We start from the raw sequence: 15,125 nt of genomic DNA, 5'->3' as shown, positions 1-15,125 counted from the left end.
TCTTTAGCTCTGAGATATGCGCTGCCTTTGTTGGCCTGGCTTCACCTTTAAATTCACTCTCCATTTCCTCCTTGGCTACCTGGGCAATCCGTGTAGCCCCACCCTCGTCATCGGTTCCCAGGGGACTTGAGCTCCTTTCCTCTCCCGAGTCACAATCGCCAACTGCCACAAAGTTTCCTGCCACTTGTGTACACTTGCTTGAACCAGTGGGTGGGTGTTTTACTTGCCTATGAGGTATCATGTGTGGACAGTGGTTCGACGGGGAGTCGAGCTTTTGGGGACCATCCCATGGGACTTGGGGGGTTCTGGAGGCATCTGGACTTGCTTGATTTTGGTTTTATTGGGCCTAGCCCTAACTGTACTTTTTTTCTGTGGGGGGAGGAGAGGGCGGTTTTAGCTTATTCAGAGATGGCCCAAAAGCCTATCTAGTCTTTATATGTGTTTTAGTATGTTTAATTACATCATTTCTGAAGGCTAGGGAAATGTGTGTGCCTTTGTGTGTAAATGCCACTCTTGGCAAACCTTATTAAGTCTCTTTATCTGATTCAGGAACTTAAGTCCATATTCTAAAAGATGTCACGTAATGCAGCACTGCACCCAAAGAGGCTCCACTGCTAGTGTGAAAGGGAGGGAGTAGGAGAGCGCCATATTCACATGGAAATGGAACTCTCCTCCCCTCTCCCTAGAGCCGGCACTGATTAAATCTGACGAGCGCCAGACACACGTGGGTGTGAGTCTAGCATAGGTTTTGTACAGGAAGGGTATCCTTCCTATACAAAATACTATGCTTAGACAAGTGAAAAAGCGTTCCCTACTTTGTATGTGTGATGCACAGTGCAGCACGTAGGCAAAGTTGGAAAGTTGGAGAAGCATAGTGAAATGAAAGTATTTCTCCATTTAACGCCAGCTTTTCAGCGGTGTTAATTTGTGACGCTAAACCCTTTCTACTGAGGTTTGAAAATAGGGTTTAGCATCATAAAGCATGGGTGGTAGCACAGATACAGTCATGTACCACCCATGTAACGCTCCTTTGATGCAAAGTAATCAGAGCAACATTTTGCGCTGCTTATCATTACTTTCCAATATAAACTAATGCATTTTCCAATTTACATTTATTTGTGAATCCCAAAAAAAGGTTTAGCATTGCAAAAGTAAATCTAACCTGACGTTAAACCTTTGAGAATTTGGGTCCCAGTTTCCATATGCTTTAACAGGGAATTCACGGCAAGTTTAGTAATTTGAATAAATACAACTCAAATGACGATTTATAGTTTTGTTTGTCTAATCATAGGGGCAATCATGCGTGGTGCACTCTTACAAATCACATACTAGGTGCTCAGCGTTTTTACAGTATTCGCATCAAACAGTTCAACTGAATATTTCAATAAAAACAAGATAACAATGCCTATGTAATATCACAAAATGGGGTGAATCTGCGATATGTTAAAATAGCATCTGCACGATCTCAGTTTTTTCACACAGTACAGTTTGCAATCAACAATCAATACATACATAATACCGTTCAATAATAGTTGACAGAAAAAATAACTTTGTCAAAAAATTAGTACGCACTCAGCACATTATCACCTAAAAAGAGAAGACTGTGTGGAACACGTTCCTGATTGAGCTAGATATTAAAAAATGATGGTAATCATAGAAACCATATCGTAATAACTCTGGAATCACCAGCTCCTCTTGGCCACACACATGTTACACCCAGGTTTCTTGGTCTAATTTTTTTCCCTATGTCGAAATTCCATCCTGTTAAATGCCCAGGGTCCAAGCTAGATGTGTTTCTGTCGGAAAGTGCCACTTTTAACAGGCTAGCCCCTACTTTTTGCTTGATGCCTGATGTGATTTTGAACTGTAAGTGCACTGGATACCTGATAACGAGGCTCCCAAGAGCTAGAAGAAAGAAGACCTGCCCTGCAGCTGCTAAGAAGAGGAAGACACCAACTGCTTTGGCTCCTGCCCTACCGGCCTGTCGACCCTCAAACCTGCTCCTGCTCCAACCCGGAACCTCTTGTGGCCAGCAACCTCACAAACCCCGGAGGACCTGGCTACCTTTTGACTCCCATGGGTAGAGGCTCTACTCAAAATCTACTTCTAATCCCTGGCAGCAGCCCGGAACCGCGAACCCTTCACACTCTGCACCCGCCAAGCCTGGCCTGTGCTGGAGTGAACAAAGACCACGAGGTCGACCCCACGGCGACTGTGACCCGAGTCCGGCACCTAAGGACCTCCCTCGACACTCCTGCAGAAGCCTGCAGCCTCAGAACCAGGTGCCCCCCCAACCGCGATCAAAAGAGGGTAAGATTTCCCGACACCAAAAGGTAAACCTGCACCCGACGCCCCGCGCCCCCTGTGCCCAATCCCGGGGTACCTACCTATCCTCCAACTACCCATCTTACCTCTCGAAGTGGTGGTGGCACCTGAAGAATCTTCGTCCCCGAGCTTGCAGTCTTTTTCTAAACTGGAGCTTTCCCATTGAAACCAATTGAGCGCCCGAAGGCTCAAAAGCACCCTGCACCCAGCCGCCCGAGTGGCCCTGGCAATGCAACCTCTACACCTATCTACTTCCCCACTTGCCCTGAGTAAGTGACCAGGAGCCCCGCTCCCACAGCCCCGTGGCTTGCTAGTCAGCAGCCACCAACCAAGGCCCCCCTACCTCTCATAGTGTGGACTTTTCAAAACTTAAAATATTCACCAAACATCAGCTGAGTAAGTCCCTAGTAAATACTACCACTGGTACTTAGGGCATGGGCACTGAACAGGGTCTACTAGGCTACAGCATGAATAGTGCAACACCAGAGACCCCCTCAGCAAGACCATGCAAACTGCCACTGCAGTCTGTGTGTCTTGGTACAGAGAAAACCAAAGAGTCAACATGGTATACAGCCTTGTGTGCCATGCCTTCACACACTGCATGAGATATACTTACAACAGGCCTTACAATCCTAAGACAGAGTGCACTATATCCCACATGTGAACATATTTGCATGAGCAGATATGACCCTACAAGATCTGAGCCATTCTTGGATATTGTATGTGCACAGGGAAGTCATAAAGAATACATGGGCTGAATACTTGTCATTAGGAGTTTCCTAGCTCTATGATGGCTTCACTTTACCCTCAGATGTTTGGTGCCAAACATCTTGTCTTAATATATTCTCATTGACTAGTAAGGGAGTTATTAATAAAGCAATGCAGGAGACCCCTGAAATGTACCTATCACTGGTGTGGTCTGCCACCAGACATGTTTCGGACCTCATGGGGTGAGAGCCTGCACGCTCAGATGCCAGAAACAAAGCCTGCTCTGGGTGGTGATGTTTCACACCTCCTCCAGGCCTTTGATGTTCATCCCAGGCTTCCCCCAGATAGTGGGGAATGCCAACCACTGTGTCCTGCTCAACATTTGGTAGGAGCACAGGTTAGAAAATTAGTTAGATGAGGAGGAGGAGGATCCACACTCCTAGGATGGGGCAGGTGTTGTGATCCTCCTCTCCTGAAAATCTATAATTTTGGGATGGTGGAGAAACAACCTGTGAGGGCTAGAGTAGTGCCCCTTCCCACAGGAAGTGGTCACTTAGAGGGTGTAGGAATCCTAAAAGTAAGTAGCCCCTGGGCTACTACCTGTCTCTCCCTCTAACGCCCCTAAATTTAGTGGTTAGGTGGCATCCCTAGACCTGGAACCTAGATTCAACAGACATGAAGAAGATCATGAAAAACTAAATTGATGTCAAAGAACTGAAAGTCTGTTGCAGAAGAAAATTGGCACCAAGCCCTGCCTGCTGCCACTGGGACTTTGACAATTGTGGTGTGCCGTGTTGTTCTAAAACTGTGAAGACTCCAAGAACACCGGAGCTCCTCCAGCCTTTGCAAAATCACCAAGAACCTTCTCTTGAAGTGTAGCTCTCACTCCCCTGCACACCGCAGGCACTCCAAGTTGCCTGCTCCTGCTTTGTACAACGCCCGACTGAACTATCTGCTCTGCACCTAGCCCATCAGGCCACTGTAGCAATGAACCAGCCATACTCTCGTGGTCCTGCGATCCCTAAGATCTCCTACCTTCAGTGGGACTCACCAGACTTACCTCTAAGTCCTCCTTTGCAGTGTATTTCCAGGTGGCCCCCTTCATCTTAGTGCACCAGCTACCAACACCTTCAGCTCCTGCTCCTGCCCAAATCTTGGATGCTCCCGATCTTCTGCTGCTGAAACTTTGGACCTGGTCCTGCAATTGACCTAAAGCAAGAAGGTGTACTTTGCGAAAGCATTGCCTCATTTTATAGGCATTTTTCTGTTTTGCTCCATTGACTTCAATGGTGTGTATTTGCGCACAATAGTGATAAATTTGCCGAACTCTTACAAAAATCGTGACTTCTAAAGTACTTACTGTAGATTAAAGTTCTTGGTCTTACAATACACATAAAAATCAATATTATTTGGTCTCAGATTTATTCTTGAGTGTGTGTCTCAATAATTGCCACTATGAGTACAACAAAGGCTCAGCACTACCCTTTGGTTTGTACTCATGTATGTCACATGTCAATCTTGATGACTACAGGCATTCAATCGTTTCAATTAGATTTGCCCCAAAAGTTTGGGTATGTGCTCATGCATGTCAAATGTCAATTGTTGTGGCTATAGGAATTCAACTTTTGAAATCATTCAACCCGGCAAAGAACCAAGAACCCAGGTAAAAATAGCCCAGTGTTGATTCAGTGTTATGTGGATTTCCTTATGTAAACAGTAGTGGTAGGCACCTGCTTTTGTTACGATAATTTAACATAACATGGATCTCGGTGGATCAACTTTAGGCTGAAAATTATAATAAGGACTTCTGATTAAAGGCAATTTTATCAACACTAACAATGTCAGACTGGCTTGATGTATTTCTAATACAGTGAATAATATGGTAAAAAATAGCTCAATTATTCGAAATGTGCAAAGAGCAATAAATTGTGATAGCTATAAATGATATATGTCCAGCCTAAGATCTCAAATTTGGACTACGCACCATAATTTTAGTATATGCCAGACACTGTGTAAAAACACATTAGAAAAAGGCTGAATCGAGCAAGGATCTTACTACATTCTGACCCATTAGAAGGGTAGAGAATGGAAGTAAACAAACCACCTTAATGATGTACAGAATTGAGACAACTTCGCACTTGCTAGAATGCACTTCCAGCGCAAAATCCAGAATAACATGAGGAATTTGGCAATAGCACACTGGACCAATCTACTTTTGTTTCTTCTGAGGATGCTAAAAGCCTCTTTATTCCAGCGGTGCCCAAATTCCTACATAGAGGGGCTATCGACTTTGCTCTTTGGCAGCGGTGGACCAGGCAAATAAACAAAAATAAAAAAAATTGTTTCCTGCACCTCTAGGCAGGCACATCAAAGATCACCCCCAGGAAAGGCTACAGACCACTTACTATAGAACCTTTTTGCTGAAAGAGTCTTATATCTGAACTGTATAAACAATTTGCATTTAAGAGGGGAAATAATTTCAGCTATTGTGGACTCATACCGTGGGAGTGGTTTTACATCTGTAAATTCCGAGGACAAGATTCTCTGCAGTTGATTGAAGTTTGAACAACCACATGTTTCCCGTATGTTTCTTTTAACTCTTCTTTAGATATTTAATACATTTCTTCTGAGGAAAGCCAACATTTCTCCAAACCTATTTTACCCAGTAGTGCTTTTACAGAGTTCAACCACAAGATTGTATAGACACATGCAGGATACATAAGATCTCCTAAACCCACTCTGTATGATTCTAGGGCTACCCAAGTCCACAATCAGCACCAGTAGTTCAAAAGACTACACTCTATTTTCTGAGATCTTCCTCTGAGATGTGCCAGATCCAAACACACCAGAGTCATTGGTGTACTCAGTAGGAGTCCCAAGAGATAGCTAATAAATTTGTTTTCCGCTGGTGATAGAATTTTGGTGTTCAGCCCCCCCACCCAATTTCTGAGCCATACAGAGCTTCCCCTTTGGCCTTTACATTGCAAATCTCTAAAGCCAGTGCAACCCTCTTAGATATTGTCCATCTATGATCTTTGCTATACTCATTGTGTTCTGTGTTAGTAATATATGCATTTTCGGAAGTTGGGGAGCCCAGTTTAGATTTGGCATTACTCTTGCTCCTAAGTAATTAAAGTTTGACACCTGATTGATTGTGTAACTAGCCACATATATATATTTCTCTTATGGTTTGTTTTGTTTCACCGGGCTTAATATCCTAAATTTTGTCTTCCAGTAATTCAACTCCAAGTCCCGCTGAGCACAAAATACATCAAAGTTGTTTAATAACAGTTGTAGCCCCTGGATGGATTTAAAAAAAATAGGGTCTCATCTGGAAAGAGTAAGGCAGGCACCCTCAGGCCACCCACTTTTGGTGAATCACAACCATCCCTATTTCAATACCTAGCAGGATTGCATTAGAATGGATATTTATATAAGGGTCGCACACTACCGATTGGGCCATACAAAGATAGGTTGGGATCTTGTCAGGCCTCCTGAGGATCTAGATGCAAGACAAGAGCTAAATTGTTAATAACGTTTCACTTAATATTCCAGATCTCTCTTGGTTCTCTTGGCACAAACTGGGGCAAATTTTTGAAAAGATGTATTATATTTGGTTATCAGTGCGCCATTCAGCTTTTCCCACAAGGTACTCTCCCAATCCCTCTTGGCTTGGGCCAATTCTCTCCAATAAATGGATCTACACCTCACCAAATCAGACACACCTTTTGATTTAAATGCTACTAGAAGCACTACGTTTGCTGTCCTGCATACTTTAGTATTCCAGGCCACCTCCTTTGGGTTATTACTATCAACCCTTTTATCATCATGATTTTCCTGCAATACAGTTATTCTATGCCCAGGGGGGAGGACATATACATTTTGGACTTTCACCTAGACCTTCCCGGAGAGCTAAGTAAAAACTTTAGGATGTTTTACAACGCAATCCCACTGAATGGTTTTGCTGTTATTAGCGTCGGAAAGGTCCCCGATATCCGGCCCACACATAATAGGGTGGGTTCTCTGCCATACTACCCACTAGTTCCAAACACAGAGCATTGTGGGCTCTATCCGTCCTATACAATACTGCCATATCCATCAGAAAAGGCCAAAGGCTTAAACCAATTAAAGAACAGTAAATTTGACTCGAATGACCAGGTCTATTAAAAGTAATCTTGCCTTCCCTATCTGAAGGTGTCCTTCCATTAGCCACGCACAGGTCAAAATTATAACGTCAATGCCAGCACTTGCGCTGCTCTAGGTGACTGTTTCACAGAAAGAAGTTCTATCTGCTGGATCTTCCACTGGTTTTCTTGTTCTGATGTGAAAAGGGGGGGAAAGAGGGGTTTGGGTTATTGTCATGGGTTCAATGGTTGAATAAAATCCCCAGACACTTTTAAATACCTTTTTTCAGTTAGCTATAAAAGAGTGTTCTCTAAGACATTTATCACCATGGACTCCACATTACACGCTTCCACCTGAGTATATACATTGAAAATTTTCAAAGGCGTACCTGGCAAAAGCACCAAACGAATTGCTAGTGCATCTGGAGACTCAATAGTGATAGGACTAATTGTGCATCGGAGCGAGATCTTCACGCCGATTGGAAACCTCCTGGAAGGTCTTCCCCTACCTGATGTGCCACAATTCTGCTTTACACCCCTGATTTTGTTTCCATTCTTCGCTCCTTAAAAATGGATCACAGTATCTACATTCTTTTATACTACACAACCCTCTGTTGAATAGGTCTGTTGACATATTCAGCTCCCTATACTCTAAAGACAACAGTCACCCCTCACAATTACTCCAGTCCGAATTAATTCTGGATACACTCTTGTCAGTTTGTACCATTGGACTCCCTTAGTACAGGATTTCCCTGGTAATTTCTGAAAGCACCATTTGCTAATTTAAATTAGGTTTTAGGATCAACTTGAGATCTATCCTTGATCAAAATTTGGGAGTAAGCATTACACATTGATCATGCATCAATAGCTATTAAGGCCCTCCAGCTCTTTGTGTATAATGAATACCTTCACCACATCAAAGAGTCCCCTGTAGGTACAATCCTCTCAGCTCTAGTTATAAGACTCCTGGTGATAGAGTAGAAGGGCTTAACCTCCTGTAGCCAGTACGTGACTTTATTTATTTATTGGGAGTCCTAATATTCTTTTACTCCAGCTGCCAGCTTTGCGACCTGGGCTTTCGGTGCTAGCAGCGGGGGGGATATCTCCCCTCACCGCTAGCACTTCAATTCGATTTTGCTGGGGAATTGTCAAAATGGGAGGCTTTTGGAGTGTGTGCTCAGATTGTGTCAAAAGGTAGGGTACTCTGGGGCCCATAGATGAAGGTTCCCATCTCAGTATATCACTTGGTCTCCCACCCAGCCCCGCCAACAGCCCTCCCTTGATGTCTATCAGCATCTTGGTCTAATACTTCAACAACCTTTATTTCCAGCCTTGGACACATTTTTAAAGGGCAGACACTTCCTCCAAGAGTCTGCTTTTCTCCAATATCCCATAGAGGGAAAGCAATATCCAATAAAAAACTCCAAGTCCCGAAAAATATGGTATGTAAATTGAAAACATCTCCTAGGTGCCAATTGTTCCAAACCAAAATGTTTGTTTGCTAAAACGCAACACCATAATACAAAGTCCCAAAGAGCACAACTGTTAGGAAAATAAATTGACAGCAAAAAAAACATTCTCCATAACAAAATGTATTGTAAAATCCCAGTTTAGTTCCCTGCAAGAGAAAATGCACAATCTCAAAAGTAAAAATCTAGAAGGAAAAGCAAGCTTATGGTTAAGCATAAACAAAAAATTCCTTACAAACTTCAAAATTGAAGTTCCCCAAAGAATCGTAAGCCTCAGTTAGAATATGGGCAAAATGGCATTTTTGAATCTTGGGAAGTGGTGGGACACTATCCTCACCTCAACACTTTCAAACGTTACCAGCCGTCCCTGGTCTTCATAGGCTATAGTCTTATCCTTATAGCTGACTTTGAAAATATATGGCTGGAACAACCCATAACAAGCTCCCAGAGCATGTCGTGGAGGGCGAAGGTTAAGAAATTGTTTATAGCAATTGCCCGTGACCCTTACAACATCTTGAGTCAGGAACATTTTACTTCCAGGTCAAAGTATTCTTTTTTAGTCTTTGAATGATTAAGTACTTGAAAGAGCACTGAATATTCCAGGAATAAGAGCATAACTCCTCTGGGTTTAAAAGAAGGAGTAGTAGAATTCATATGTGGACCTAACCGTTGTGCTTGATGGATATTTAATATGGGGCAAAGTAGTTAGTCACCAATTGAGACAAAAAGGTTGCAAAAAAAGAGGCAGGATATGCACTCTCAATTTCTTCTGGAAGACCACAAATATGTAAGCTATTTAGTCTATTTCTATTTTCCAAGCCTTCTGACTGTCTCTTTAATATGGATACTTTCTTTTCTGCTATATATATTTTGCACATATCATCTTGAATGTTGCTACTTCTTTGTTCCACCTCAGAAACCCTCCTTTCAGAAAGAGACCATTTTTTCTTTGGAGTTTTATATAGCGCAAGCTTGACCCGAAGGTATCAGGTATCAGAGCACTTTACATGAGCGTCAGTTGCATTACACAAGGACACATTCATTTTTGTTAGGCACGGGGAGATTAAATGATTTGCCCATAATCACATGATGTTGAGTGTCATTGCCGAGACTCAACCCCAGTTCCCTAGATTTGAGATCAACCGTACTAGCCATTAGGCCACATCCTTTCATCCAACCATTTGTCATCCAACTTATGCATGCACTTATTGGTCTCCTCAACAAAAGGACACAATGTTCTAATCTCATCCAGCAAGTACTCCAAAGAAACCTGTGAGGAAGGCTTATCAGGTGAAGTAGGGTCATGCTTAAGGCTCTTGGTGGCAGAAGACGCAGAGGGCAACGTTGAGGAGGAAGATCATCCCACAAGCTTTGGAATTGCAGAAGGACGCAACTCACCAGAAGCTGTACCGGTCACCATTTTATGCAAACAAGTTGCAGTGGTCAGAGGTGTTTTTGGCGCCAGAGTTGTTTTTTATTTAATTTATTAAATCCTTTCCATACAAGAAACTTGAAAAAAAAAGTGGAAATATGAATCAAACCACAGCGGTGAGTAAGTAGGTGTAGGTAAAAAAGGCCAAATGCAAAGGGTGCTGAAGAAACTCTTCACTGAAAAAAATGATATGCTCCAAGAATAAGAGGTAATAAGGCTCACCATTATACAGACTGTAATTTTTTTGTAGTATTTTCATATTTTTCACAGTGCAGCTGCAATGAGAGAATTGGCCGCTAGGTGGAAGTAGAGCGTGCAAAAAGAAAGGAGACACTGACACTGACTTAACTCTCATCAGCTCTGATGTCATTAGGAAATGGCTGCCGCTTCCTGGTCCTGGGCCTGTGCTTGGGCTGGTCAAACAGTCAAGCACACTTTGCCTGTTCTCCATGCAGGCTGCATTACAGCCTTCATGTAGAACATACCCAGGCCCCCATTCACTAGCTGAGCACCGAATCACATCCCTCAGACTATTCACAATGCTGCATTGCAGCGTTGTGATTGGTTAAAGGAGCCTGGGTGCTTACCAATCACAACTCTGTATTGTAGCGGTGTGATTGGTCAGGGGAGCATGGGTGTGCTTCCTGGTTCCTGCGGAGTGGAGGGACGACGATGAGGGACAACGAGGAGTGGCGAGGAAACATGGTAAGCTTTATTATTTTGCTTAATTTGCCATTGTTAACAGAATTTGTGGGGACTTGTGTTGCTACGCTGTGAAAGGCCCTATGCAATGGTCATCTTTAACTTTCTATTACTTGTATTTGGATGTTAAACAAGTACTCTTGAGGTGGAACTTTTGCCCAGCCAGTGTTAGCATATACAAATGGCAATATCAATTATACTATCACAAAATGTACCACGTTAGGTCGCATAATTTGCCTTTTTTGATGCAATAATTCAATCCACCCTGCTGCATAATTTGGTCCTCCTGTGCCACATAATTCCAGCTGCCCTGATTATAGTGCAGCAACTCTGCAGCTGTTTACTGAACTCAGGCAGGCAGATCATAGTTAGTGTTGTTTGCGTAAAAACGCAAATATAGCAGAATGTCGCACTCATGTAATTACCTGTTGAGCTGTTGAAGTTGTGATTCAAACTTTAGACTAGCGCTCCCTCATTTCCATCGGTGCAGACCTACAACTACAAGAAACAGCTCCTAACATTTACCACCACATCCATATAATGACTGTTTGCTGCGTGCTCTGAGTATGGCATTAAAAATTTCAAATCTTCCTGTGTGTGACAAGGCAATGTTCTAGCATTTGCATTGACCGACACGTGCAAAATATCATTTGCAGCAACTTAAAGTTGCCGTTTTGGGTTTTTCAAGCCTATTCCACTACAAAATTGCTCAACTACCAGTAGTAAGTTGCTTGGTCAATGGTGCAATGCATGTAATCCTAACTGCAATTAATAATGGAAAATTGGGTCTTCGGTCCAAACCTCCTTAGCAGAGTCACAATTTCTGCACGCGTAAATTCAATGTTGAGATTAATTCTCTAACCCTCAACGCTTATTTGCAATCCTGTCTACGTATTTGTTGGGCATGTTTCTTGAAAACACGCCCACCCTATTTGAAAACACGCCCAACTGGCTTAATATAATACTGGAATGTTTATAAAAAATAGCAGGCCAGTTCACCATAGCCTCTACTAAATGAGAGCGGGATGCCCAATGATCACAGCCACTCTTGGGCTAACGAGCCATCTTCTTGCGTCCTGCACAGTCTAGTGTTTTGCCAGCCACTCCCTCCAGGGATGGCCCATTCACCCACCCCACACTCATCCAACACAGGCGTCACCGGTCAGGTGACCCTGCCAATAAAAGAGCCGGAGTGCACGTGCTGGTGGCCAGTTCTAGTACTCTCCTACTAATGAGTCTCTCGCTTATCCACAAAGTATGTGGACCTAGAGCCCACGACTTTACACATCTAAATGGCATAGGGAAAAAATACGGTAAAGAAAATAAATTATCGCCAATGACTAGCTATGCTTGAAAATATATGGTCTAATGAGATTTTTTTTCACATTTGTAGCAATATATTATTTAGATGGCTCGTCAGACAGATTTAATGTGTTTGTTATAAGAAATATCGATTAAAAATTACTCCTGCCCTCATCTGTTCCTGTGATAGATGCGTCTTCGTAGTCAGGCAGACACATCACCAAACTCCCGAACTGCATGTCGGGCGCTTTGCAGAATTTTTTAACTTCCCTTTGTGAGCGTTTCATTTTACTCGGCAATAAAAGGGCGCCTTTTTGTCGAGTAAGCATATACAGCATTTCATTATGAATAGAGGCTTTGGTTTATTGCCGTCATTTTTGCACTGGATGAAGATTGGGTAATTATCCTCACCGAGCTTCTCACAAAGAAGCAAGAAGTCAAGGCTGTTTCCGCGCAGAAATATCCGCGACGCCAGTCGTTCTGCATTGTGTTTGCCATGGTTTGATTTTAGCACTTTTGAAGCAAGGCAAACTGTAACATAAAAAAGAGAACACTAATGTCTTTTGCAGAGTTGCGCATCCAATCATGAACTAAAACGTTGACGTTCTTGAAGATGAGGAGCACTTTCGATTCTATTTTCTAAAGCAAATTGTAGCTGTTCAGGCAGCAATAAAAACAAGCATTGGCATAGCCAATAGGTCTCGCCTTTGGGACCTTATAAGTATTTAGTTATGTAACTGTTGCATGGCTAAACACTTATATGGTCCCAAAGGCGAGACCTATTGGCTATGCCAATGCTTGTTGTTCTAAGTTGTAGCTTGGTGAGCAGTTGTGCAATATAAGTTACTGAAAGGCTGCTAAAATGTTATGACATGTTTATTGAGAAAGGCAATGCTTTCTTGCAAACTGTGTTCATGTAATTACAAATTTGCTATAATGCTGTTACAACAATAGCTGGTGTGCACTGACATGCCATCCATGCCAGGTAAGCAATTAGGTCCAACGCTTACACGTAGATGGATAAAGGAACATTTGCTGAACAGTTAAAGGAATAAAGCAGTTTTCAATGGGTTTGTGTCATGCACCTGACTCGGCCCGAGCTGTTGATTATAGCGCAAGCAGTGTGCAGGGGAGATTAAGTGGCCAACATATCTGCAGCCATTCAAAAAGCCGAAAGAACGTGACCACAGAACCCAGTGCGTTGTAGACATCAAACGTGTCTAACATAACTTACAACGCGCACTTTTATTGAAGGAGGAAACAGAAGAATCTGTCCAGGCTCAACTGCATAAACCAAACGCTGTCAGTAACTAACCTTCAATAATAAAACCCTGATTAAGCTGCACCCCAATGCAACCACTTAAACCACCCACCAACATGTTCTGTGCTAGAAAACCAATGCCAGCTGCTGTTGGTCAAAACCCACTAATGTTGAAAAGCAACGGCAGTGGAGATCGTATCACCAGCTAACCAGCAAAATGACAGAAGCATAAACCAAATCTAAAATACTTGGTTACCAGATTGTCCCAAGCCCGTAAAATTAATATGTGTAAAGTGAACATGGATTACCTGAACGCGACGTGACCCGGAATGGAGTGCTGCTGCAACAGTACGAGCAATGTGCCTACATTTGCGTCCGCGCTTAAATAAATAAGCCACACCCATGCGAAAGACATCACCATGATAAGCATAAAAGACAGACCAGACACCCCCACCACCCCATCCCCTAAGAAGCAAGGGGATTTCCATTCAAAGTATTTATTTTGCAGTTTGACATATAGCGCTAACTCATTGGAGCGCTTTATATGAGCTCCAGTCACTTTACACAGTCGTTTTTGGTAGGCATATAAATTGATTTGCCCAGAATCACAGGATGGTGAGCCCACGCCGAGACTCGAACCAGGTTCCCCAGCTCCTAAATGGGCTGCTCTGGCAATGAAACCACCAAAGTAACATTGCAAATAACAACTTGAAGATAAAGTGAATGAAATATCCGCTAACATGAAAACTCACTTGGTAAGAAACCCGGAACAGTTACAACGGGTTTTGATAGTTGATGCGAACATGTAAAGAATAAGATGATACATTTGCTATGAAAGTGATTAAATGTTCTCACAGCTACCACATAACACTACATACCTGCCATAAACTTTCTAAGAAACGTATGTGTAAGATGAAACATTTATGTGAAAAAAATGTTAAACGAAAAACAAATGCCAATTGCCCGGGCTTGATGGCAAAATTGACTTGTTGAACTCGAGTAGTGCATTACAATATGGGTCGTGTATACAATAAAAGACGCGTGACCTGTTCAGTGAAAGGCTTAAGCCCTGCAGTGTCCATGGTGCAAGATTACAATTTACAACTCTTTCACAGTTATTTTGTGAGCGTGCCAGTCATCAACCTTAACGTGACGTTTCTTTAACAAACGCACATTTTGGAGTCGTGATTGCGCTCTCAACGCTGCTGTTCAAATGCCCATTAGAAGAACAACCACAAATGCTGCGCAGTGATCAAGCGATGCCTGCGTCATTGTGACTTACTGGACGTACGCAGGATGGTCTCTTTCACCGCTTCTTTTATAAATCACACAACTGAACATTAACAACTGAAGATGAATTGTTTGTTTAAAAGGGTTCGGGGGGGGAGGGTGCTAAGCAACGGGTGACATTCCAGTAAGGGGATGACACTTCACAACCAGCCTTAATGTTGTGCCAAAGCCCTCGGAAGCAACGGAAAGCTCACTTTTTTGAGCCACAGAGTACCCGGGATAGGAATGGGGAAAGCAACTGGGCGGGAAGAGGCCAAGCAGCACTGGCAGTAAGGTGATGGTAGGAACGGGGGCTGGTGCATGCGAAAGACTGCAGACACATGCACACTCAGTGCATGTTCAAAAGAAATGGCAAGATAGCCTCAGCCTATTCACAGTAAGTATTAGAATGGAGGTTTCCGCGCGGCCGAAAACGAAAGTAATAGCGATCGCGATCAAAGCAAAAGTGATCGCGATCGCTTGGACGGGAGCGCTGTGTGGCAAGCACGTGAGTGGTGCGCGCGCAGCAGTGA

This window comes from Triturus cristatus, chromosome 2_2 (assembly GCF_964204655.1).
Source record: "Triturus cristatus chromosome 2_2, aTriCri1.1, whole genome shotgun sequence".
NCBI classification, from domain to species: Eukaryota; Metazoa; Chordata; class Amphibia; order Caudata; family Salamandridae; genus Triturus; species Triturus cristatus.
Note: the sequence above shows the minus strand (reverse complement) of the source record.